General features: G+C 44.1%; 1 non-coding gene across 1 annotated transcript; it reads left to right on the forward strand.

Annotated features, from left to right (window-relative positions):
* The first annotated feature begins 2,225 nt into the window (after nt 1-2,225).
* Trnap-cgg (transfer RNA proline (anticodon CGG)) lies at nt 2,226-2,300 on the forward strand. Its single transcript has one exon. It is a non-coding gene; the product is annotated as a tRNA-Pro (tRNA).
* Nucleotides 2,301-7,834: the final 5,534 nt, after the last annotated feature.

Genomic DNA, 7,834 nt, shown 5'->3' on the forward strand with positions numbered 1-7,834 from the left:
GACACACTGTCATGGATCAGACAAACCTGTGACCATTCGTTCTGCCCTTCTCTGTATACGTTCGTTATCCCCCGTTAGTCCTATTTGGTACGGGTTCCACACACGTGATTAATATTCTAGAACCGGTAACACAGGTGGTTTGTAAACAATGTCCTTTGTAGACTGATTGCGTTTCCCTAGCATTCTACCAATAAACTGAAGTCTACCCACGAATAAACCTATGTGGTCATTCCATTTCATATCCCTACAAAGTGTTACACACCGGTATTTGTATGAGTTGGCCAGTTCCATTGACAGATTTTTTTTTTCGTCTTGTGAAGCTCGCAATTTTACATTTCTGTAAATTTAAAGCATGTTGTTAATCTCTGCACCACTTTGAAATCTTATCAAGATCTAACAGAACATTCATGCTGCTTCTTTTCAAAGAGTATTTCATCACATGTAACTGCATCATCATTATAAAACCTGATATTACTATTAATATTTTCTAAAAGGTTCTTAATATACAACATAAACAGGGAGAGTCCAACATACTTGCCTGGGGCTCACCCAGTTACTCTTACATCTGACGATGACTCTCCATCCAAGATAACATGTTGTGTCTCCCCTACCAAAAATTCCCCAGTTCAGTCGCAAATTTCACCTGATACCCCATATGAGCGTACTTTTATCAATAAGCATAGGTGTGGTACTGACTCAAATGCTTTTCGTAAATCAAGAAATACTCATCTACCTGATTGCGTTGATCCAATGCTTTAAGTATGTCATGTGAGAAAAGTGCGAGCTGGGTTTCATATAATCAAAGTTTTTGGAATCCATGGTCACTGGCATTGAGGAGGTTATTCTGTTTAAGATACCTCTATATGACTGAGCTCAGAATATGTTCTAAGTTTCAACAATAAATCGATGTCAAGGACATTGGACGGTAGTTTTGTAGACAGGTGTGACCTAGGCTTTTCTCCAAGAACTAGGCGTGTTTTTTTTTTTTTTGTTTTTTGAGGGATCTGCCACAGATTATAGTCGAAAGAGGGACTAACTCAGCCGTAAATTCAGTATATAACCTGACAACGATTTCATCGGACGTTGGAATTTCGTTAAATTTTATCGAATTCCGCTGTTTCTCAAGAAGACTATTACGCGTATTAAGGGAAAACATTTGTCCTTTAGTAGTTACTTTCTTGAGTTACGATAAACCAGAATATCATCATCATCATTAGTTTTCTGCTATATTAGCAGGTTCTTTGCATTTTCTGCGATCTATTGCTTCCTTCTTAAGGCTGCTGTATGTTGTACCGTCCATCACGTCATCCAGTATCTGAAATCTCTTCCTTCCTCGCTTCCTTTTCCCATCTAAATAACCATCTAAAACTATTTTTATCAGTCCGTCATTCTTTCTTAATATATGCCCAATCCATTTTCTTTTTCTTTTTATTACATCTAGTAACTGTCTTTTCTTTCCCACTCTTCTCAGTACCTCTTCATTTTTTACTGTCCATACAACTTATTCTTTCCATCCTTCGCTATGTCCACATCTTACAAGCCTCCAGCCTATCTCTCTTCCTCAAAGTCCATGTTTCAGCGCCATACAGAACACTCCATACAAGACATTTTATGAATCTTTTCCGGAGTTCTCTGTCCAGACTGCTGCAGAAAATTCTCCTTTTCTTATAAAATGCGCTTTATCCATAGCTATCCCCGTTTTAATTTATGTGCTGCACTTCCAGTCGGTGCCTATTCTGATGTCAAGATACTTAAAATTTTGCACCTGTTCTAATATTTCTACATTCAGCATAATTTTTATTTCTTTATTTCCTCCTAGTGCCAATAATTTTGTTTTCTTTGTGTTAATTTTCATTCCATAATTTTTCCCTTTAGCTTCGATGGTGTCCACTAAATCCTGTAATTCTTTTCCCCCATTACTAGAAGGACCATGCCATCAGCAAACCTCAAACACTCTACTCTTCTTCCCCCAATTTCTACTCCTTTGTCATCTAATGTGCATTGGTCAATCATATTTTCCAAGTAGAGATTGAAAAGGGTAGGTGATAGACAGCATCCCTGCCTTACTCATTTTCCTAGTCCGATCCAGTTTGTACTTTCTCCTCTCACTTTAACTGGGGCTTTTTGATTAAGATATAATGAGTTTGCAAGGCTTTTTGATTAAGATATAATGTAGGAGACGAGGTACTGGCAGAAGTAAAGCTGTGGGGACGGGACGTGAGTCGTGCTTGGGTAGCTCAGTTGGTAGAGCACTTGCCCGCGGAAGGCAAAGGTCCCGAGTTCGAGTCTCGGTCCGGCACACAGTTTTAATCTGCCAGGAAGTTTCAAGATATAATGAGTTTACAAGTCTTCTGGATTTCCAGTCTACTATCTTTTCCCCCATTATAGTCGCCAGCTTGTCCCAAACCACGTTGTCAAGTGCCTTTTCTAGATCGATGAATCACATATATAGGTGTCTTCCTTTTTCGATAAATCTTTCTCCCAAGATTCGGAGGAGCCCTACTGCACCTGTAGTGCCCGTATTCCGTCTAAAGTCAAACTGCTCCTCGGCAAGATTCGCCTCCATTACTTTTTCCACCAGAATAACCAGACATGAAATAATTTAGTATGCTACAGTACTTTATTTGCTACATTAGCAACCAATGAATGAACAACAACTACTGTTCATCAAACACACAAGCTCCCTGACACTATAACGCACTAGTCCCACGTCTTTGACTGCTGTTTTGCGGCGAAATACCAACGTCGCCATACCAGCCGCCTCCTCCTTTTTTTAAAGCCCGATACCCCGGGAATGTTGCTCGATTTGTCGTCTGTCCCTCGTGACAACGGGCTTCGGAGATTCTAGCTAGGACTTTATATTTTCAAAAATATCGGGAATCCGACTGTCGTTATTTTTTAAAAACAGTTATCGGTCCGCGTTAGGTACACCACTGGCGATTAAAATTGCTACACCACGAAGATGACGTGCTACAGACGCGAAATTTAACCGACAGGTAGTAGATGCTGTGATATGCAAATGATTAGCTTTTCAGAGCATTCACACAAGGTTGGCGCCGGTGGCGACACCTACAACGTGCTGACATGAGGAAAGTTTCCAACCGATTTCTCATGCACAAACAGCAGTTGACCGGCGTTTCCTGGTGAAACGTTGCTGTGATGCCTCGTGTAAGGAGGAGAAATGCGTACCATCACGTTTCCGACTTTGGTAAAGGTCGGATTGTAGCCTATCGCGATTGCGGTATATCGTAACGCGACACTGCTGCTCGCGTTGGTCGAGATCCAATGACTGTTAGCAGAATATGGAATCGGTGGGTTCAGGAGGGTAATACGGAACGCCGTGCTGGACCCCAACGGCCTCGTATCATTAGCGTTCGAGATGACAGGCATCGTATCCGCATGACTGTAACGGATCGTGCAGCCACGTCTCGATCCCTGAGTCAACAGGTGGGGACATTTGCAAGACGACAACCACCTACACGAACAGTTCGACGACGTTTGCAGCAGCATGGACTATCAGCTCAGAGAACATGGCTGCAGTTACCCTTGACGCTGCATCACAGACAGGAGCGCCTGCGATGGTGTACTCGACGACGAACCTGGGTGCACCAATGGCAAAACGTCATTTTTTCGAATGAATCCAGGTTCTGTTTTTCAGCATCATGATGGTCGCATCCGTGTTTGGCGACATCGCGGTGAATGCACATTGGAAGCGTGTATTCGTTATCGCCATACTGGCGTATCACCCGGCGTGATGGTATGGGGTGCCATTGGTTACACGTCTCGGTCACCTCTTGTTCGCACTGACGGCACTTTGAACAGTGGACGTTACAATTCAGATGTGTTACGACCCGTGGCTCTACCCTTCATTCGATCCCTGCGAAACCCTACATTTCAGCAGGATGATGCACGATCGCATGTTGCAGGTCCTGTACGGGCCTTTCTGGACACAGAAATTGTCGACTGCTGCCCTGGCCAGCACATTCTCACCAATTGAAAACGTCTGGTCAATGGTGGCCGAGCAACTGGCTCGTCACAATATGCCAGTCATTACTCTTGATGAACCGTGGTATCGTGTTGAAGCTGCATGGGCAGCTGCACCTGAAGACGCCATCCAAGCTCTGTTTGACTGAATGCCCAGGCGTATCAAGGCCGTTATTACGGCCAGAGGTGGTTGTTCTGGGTACTGATCTATGCACCGAAATTGCGTGAAAATGTAATCACATGTCAGCTCTAGTATAATATATTTGTCCAATGAATACCCGTTATCATCTGTATTTCTTCTTGGTGTAGCGATTTGAATGGCCAATAGTGTAGAAAAAATCTGTATATCAATATATCGACGGAAAAAATGCCGACACACCAACGAAAAAAATTCCCCGCTGCACGTTGTATATACACTATTGATTTATTATTAGATATTCTGTTCATTAACTAGCTAGCAGCCTGCGTGTCCCCCTTAGAGCAAGAATTGACAGGGAAACAGTGCACATTCACACTTGGCGATAAAAACTTCGCTAACCATGATAACTGCAGGTAAATGGCACAATAAAACGATGGATCCGCCATTCGGTTTCGTCTCATATCAGATTTGCCTGTAACACTTCATGTCGACTTCCATGTTTTTACATTTCTGGAAACGCCAGCGACCTAGCTGTTGAAGTGTCGAAATTGTGTGGTGGTGTTAAACGTTTCAGTTTCTAAAGGTAGTGTCTAGTGCCGATTATGCCAGCATTTCCCCTCACACGTCTCCAGCAGCCGCAAAGACCAATCTTGTCATTCAGTTTCGGCAACTGTGTAAGTAGCGTGAATACAAGGACGCTATGTGTAAGAAGCATGAAGCGCCCTTTGAATCTATCCTGATAGCTAAAAGAGCCACGCGCACTTTGAATAAGAAAATGCTATTTGACACTGAAATCAATATAAAAGATAGGGTCGCCACCAACTCTAGCCACACGACAAAAAGAGGTAGCACTGAGTCGGAAAATTACTTAATTTATTAATAAGAAAAACTCACAAAAGAACATTCATTGTAAAGTCATTGATAAAGAATGGGATGTAGTTATTAATATGATCCAGGCATTCTTCCCGTGAATCAAATATTGAGTAAAGTAAATAGGACGTGAACACCATGCGTAAGTTCAGCCTGCAGCAAGATTCGTGAAAACACGATCTCTTCCAGAGCATTTGTTTCAGATAAAAAAAGGGACACTAATCACTACACCTGTGCACATGGAAACGCTATAGGTGGGCCAACAAGGAAAACTACAAGGTAAATGGCGAAGGTAACGGCGACGTAACATCGGTACACAAGATAAGATTGAAGGCAAAATTATTTATTCCTTAAAACATTGATGTAGTGCATCTATAGCCTGCTGTTGCATGATAACTATGTACAATTGCTTGTGAAATACGACACGTTTCATAACAGACTCGCGGGCCAACTCGGTCCGCGGAGACAATTTCTATGGACCGTGGCCAAATTTTTATTACATGAGACAAAGAAAATTCACAAATACACAAAAATTACCAAGATCCGGAAAAGATTAGAAGCATACACACACAATTGTAGGCACATACATTCACACTGAACCGAGGGCAATTCAACATATGCAACTCCTTTGTGCTGCGTTCCTCTCACGGATCAAAGTCAAGACTGCATTGGGAATCAAACTGAAAGTTTACAAAAGCCTTGCATTCCCTGCTGCAACCCAGCAAATAAATCTTTACAAGACGAAATTCGAGACCAAAAGCTAAAAGCTCCCCTCTCTATGTGACAACGCGCCACGCGGTCAGTCCAACTCACCCTTCTTCTACTGGAGCACAGCTGTGTACGCTTCCCGTACCGGCGGCAGACTGCCTCCCACTTCTCCAGCCTCTTCCACGCTCCGCGTGGACCGGAAAACCCCAAGATGCCATTTCCGCCACCAACCTAACGCAGGTGGATTTCTCACAAGTAGCGGAAACCTCTTTGCCGACTTCACCACTACGAGAGTTGGCAATGAAAGGTGGCTACAGGACCCTTTCATCACCCCAAACGTCCCGGAGAAGACTGTGCCGCGAATTTTCTCGCCATGCTAGGAGATTCGCCAACAGTCTTCGAAACAAACATACCCTAACGAGTAACAATTGCAACAGTAAACAGCAGCACAAAAGAGTTGATTAATCTCTTATATCCAAGTGAGCTTTATCTGACCTTAGTCAATAATTGTGACCTCATGCGGTCCGCAAAGCAAACAGAACAAATTAAATTAAGCGTGATATCCTACGCTAACATCATGTCATCTGACCTACTACGACCACAACCATGAGATATTATTTTAAAATTGCCTTAACCAACTATCAAAAGTTAACATAGAGACATAGGTGAACAGGTACATAATATATATAAATATATAAACAAATACAATGATACAAAATCATTATCACGAACCAAAGCAGTATCATCTGGTGCTGACATATATAAAAACATGTAAGTGAAAGTGCAAAATACAATATTCACAACAAATACAGTGATACAAAATCATTAATGAACCCAATGGTATGACAGCTGGTAAATAATCACCTATGGAAAATAAGACATGAGTACAAAAACACATCCAGAAATCAACTCGTTGACACGCTGTGATTTTTCAGTTTCGCCACATGGTTGTTTCACTGGGTATTCTCTTTAGGTGCTGGGGTGGGCGTCTCTTCTAAAGGCGACTTGGAGGATAAGCTACTAGGGGACCACAACACTGAACTGGGGAGTTCGCAGCGGCGTTGATTGTAACATCCGTTGTAACCCAGGTTGATCGTCCTAGACAGCACCCCGCGACGTTGCCTCGTGCCTGTTTCCACCCTCTGCGTCCATACTGTGGGATGGTTCGGCGTTGCAGATTTGCAGGACATCGCTACTTGTGGGCCCTGCCTCATCATCGAGAAGGCGGCTTGGCGGTTGTCGTCCGTGTGTTGTGGAGGAATGTGTTTTACCGACACACGCCCCCGTCTCCTGTCGTGTCAATGGGGAGACACGCGCTCTTCTGCGTCGCATCGAGGTCGACGTAAACTCGTGCGGGTGTCGGGCTTGAGACCCGCTTATCACCTCTTTGCACCGTCTCAGCTGATGCGTCAGTGGTGGGACCCGTGTCCCTCCGGGCAGTGGGCGTTACCTCACCGCAGCAGCCGTCTGGACTAGCGGCGCTCAGGAATCGGCGGCCTCGCCTGGTGTGCGTCATACTTTCCCTTTCGCTTGTCAGATGACTAGCGCATGGGGTGGAACGCCGGCCATCAGCTGGCGCTGCCGTGTTGACACGCCTGCGGGCTCCGGTGTGAGCCCGCGCCTGGGGGAAGACCAGCATCCCCTCCCCTCTGACGGGGAAACAGCTGTGACCGCTCGCCGCATCACTGCTTCGCCGTTGATACCAGGGTTCGGCAACGCCTGCCGGTGGACCAAGCCCTGTACTTTCTGAGGCGGAGGCTCCCTAGGCGGCCTTGCACCCACTTAAGAACTGCGCTCACAGGGATCGTTACAAAATATCATGTGTACAGATTACCACAAAATCTTCGGAGTTTATCACTCCTGATCAATACATGGAATAGTGCCCAAAATTAACTTGACAAAAAGGGCCTTCTTAACATTACTAATAAGAAGAACAACGAAGAAAATTAAATAACCAATATTCAAACAAACAAAAAATCCTTTTTATAAAATATAGTTCCAGCATTACATCTGCTGTCAATCATTCAGGGTAGATCTTGTACAAGGTTTGGTCAGGATTTGGATAGGATTTGGCGCCGCTGCTAGCTACAGACACAAAACTCTACCTACTCCTAACTACGCTCTCACGCACAA

Source organism: Schistocerca nitens, chromosome 10 (genome assembly GCF_023898315.1).
Source record: "Schistocerca nitens isolate TAMUIC-IGC-003100 chromosome 10, iqSchNite1.1, whole genome shotgun sequence".
In the NCBI taxonomy this organism is placed as follows: domain Eukaryota; kingdom Metazoa; phylum Arthropoda; class Insecta; order Orthoptera; family Acrididae; genus Schistocerca; species Schistocerca nitens.